A 3,042-nucleotide genomic window follows, 5' to 3' on the forward strand; every position below is an offset into this window, starting at 1 on the left:
AATATCTTTTAGCATCTGTTGCTCCTTCCTCAGCATTAAAACAATTCAAAGAGAGCATAATAGCATACAGTATCAAGATTCTCATTGTATTTTCCATCTTTGTGCAGCTTTATTTTAACCTCTATTTCGTTTACTTTTACTTTTATTTTATATTTTCTGTATATCTTCGTCCTGGAATAACTCTTTAGGCCAGGCTGTCCTTGAACTCTCAGAGATCAGTTTGTCTCTACCTTCTAGGCACTGGGATTAAAGGCGTGTGCTACCATACCTTGAAGTCTCAGAGGTCAATCTCCCTCTGCCTCCCAAGTGTTGGGATTAAAGGTGTGTACTACCACACCCAACTACTTTCTTCCTTATTTTTTTAAGAACTTTTAGCCTGCATATACTTTTAACACACTGTAAACAATTTAGAAATTTTCTTTGTCTTTGAATCTCTCTTTACTGTATATCTCTCTTTTTCTGACCACATGAGTCTTTAATTTACCAAGTAATATCAGTAGGACAAAAGCCGTGGCTTTGACGGCTGGATCCAGCACATTCCTTAGCTTTCCAGCCTCATGGCTGAGGTACCGGCTGTAGCCATGTTTATCACCACAACTCTGTGGCGTTTCAAGGTCCTTGCCAGCAAACAAGCTGCAATACTATATCCACAGACAACATTCAAGTCCTCTCTCTGTAGTCAGCCCTCCTGCCTCAAACAGTCAGAGTTTGCCCTGGCAGGATGGCCCAGAAAGCCGGCATTTTAAAACAGCACAATTTTTTTCCTGCTATGGCTGAAAACCGAAAAGCATGCCTTCAGCTTTTCACCAACACCGTTTTAAGTGTTTCATGGCAGGACCTCTTAAATGAGCTGCAAGGTTTCACAGCTGAAGCTGAGTCAGGAAGCCTCTCTTAGATGAGAGTACTTGCTTGCCTCTAGCAAGCAGAGCAGACCCGAGAAATTGTTGCTACCAAGAAAACATGCTTTATTCTTTCCCAAGCTTTCTCAGGCTTTCAGTGGATTCAGTGCCCCACGTTGGGCGCCATCTGTAGTAGGGAGCTGCGGGCCTCTTCCCACAGCCCGGCTCATGGTTGCCTGGCTAGCTTATGCCCCAAAATAACGACACACAAACTCTATTCTTTTAAACACTGCTTGGCCCATTTCTGTTCATGTGTGTAGCACCCCAAGGAGCGCTTACCGGGAAGATTCTAGCCTACGTCCATCCTGGGTCGGAGCTTTATCGCGTCTGCCGGGGAGAGGGGAGCATGGCGCATGGCGTCTGCTCCAGAGAGCAGAGCTGTCGAGTCTGAGCTCACTTCCTCTTCCTCCCAGCATTCTATTCTGTTCACTCCACCCACCTAAGGGGTAGCCTATCAAATGGGCCAAGACAGTTTGTTTATTGACAAATGACCTTCCTGCATCAGTATTCTAGAAGATACGATTTCATGCCCCCTGATATCCAGTAATTCCTTTTTTCCCCCAGACAGAGTTTTTCTGTGTAACAGCTCTGGCTGTCCTGGAACTTTGTAGACCAGACTGGCTTTAACACACAGAGATCTGCCTGGCTCTCTTAGGGTGTAAAGGCATGTGCTACCACTGCCTGGCTCAATAATTCTTTTAAGATAAAAAAAAAATGATGATTTTTAATTATGTGTAGGTGTGTGTGTCTGCATGTGGGCGTGTGCATGCAAGTACGGACACCCACTTAGGCCAGAGACCCTGGATTCCCTGGGCTGGAACCACAGGTGATTGTGAGCCGCCTGACATGGATGCAGAGAACCAAACTTGGGTCCTCTGGAAAAGCAGCCAGAGCTCTGACCTTCTGAGCTGTCTCTCCAGCCCGATCCCTCAATAGTTCTCATTGCTAGAACCCCAGTTTATATTCTAGCAGACATGAGATATTTGGGATTTAGGGTAGCCCACAGAGAGATCCACTTTCTCTCTTCGTCTGGTACTGAGGATGGAATCCAGGTTGCATGCTAAAGAAAACATTCCACCACTGAGTTATAACCCTACCTTAGTGACTTTTTAAAGTTTTAATATTATCATTAAACTGCCCAGACTAGTTTCAAATTTGTGATCTTCCTGCCTCGGTCTCCTGAGTAGCTGGAAAGGTGTGCTACCACTTCACTTATTTTTATTTATTATTATTTTTACACACAGTGTGGTCATTCGACAACTTTGTGGAGCTGATTCTCTCCTTCTACTTTTTTATGCGGGTTCCAGGGATGGGACTCAGGTTGGCAGGCACCAGGCATATTCGGCAAGTGGTTTAACCTATCGAGCTATCTGCTGGCCCTTTATTTTTATTTTTTTATTACTTGAAAAACTATTTATTAAGAAACCAGGAAGATGGTTTAGTGGGTAAAGGCACTTGCCACCAAGACTGACAACAAGACTTTGGTCCTTAGAACCCACATTGTGTATAGAGAGAATCAACTTCCATAGGTTGCCCTCTTACCTCTACATGCACACACATGCACACACACGCACACACACACATACACACCAAACAAATGAACAAACAAACAAATGGGTACTTTTTTTTAAAGGAAAAGGAAAAAATATATACTGTGTTGCTGTGGACTGAACAGATCCTTGTGCATGAAAGAAAGCAGTCTGCAGTCAGGTGGTGGTGCGCACCTTCAATCTCAGTGCCCGGAGAAACACACAGGCAAATCTGTGAGTTCGAGGCCAGCCTGGTCTACAAAGTGAGTTCCAGGGGAGCCAAAGCTATACAGTGAAACCCCATCTCTCTCTCTCTCTCTCTCTCTCTCTCTCTCTCTCTCTCTCTCTCATACACACACACACAGACACACATACACAAAAAAACAATCTGAGCTATATCCAAGCTGGCCCCAGTCCCTATTCCCACCCCATCCCCTTTTTAAAAACTATTTGACTTCTATCTCATCAGTTTTGCTTACATATGAAGTCCAGATAAATAAAATCATAAATTAGTTATTGTATTTATTTTTTATTTTTATTTTCTAGACAGGACCTAAGATTCAAACTTGTAACCACCTTTTTGTTTCTGCTGGGACTATAGAGGTGCGTGCATG

Source organism: Chionomys nivalis, chromosome 1 (genome assembly GCF_950005125.1).
Source record: "Chionomys nivalis chromosome 1, mChiNiv1.1, whole genome shotgun sequence".
In the NCBI taxonomy this organism is placed as follows: domain Eukaryota; kingdom Metazoa; phylum Chordata; class Mammalia; order Rodentia; family Cricetidae; genus Chionomys; species Chionomys nivalis.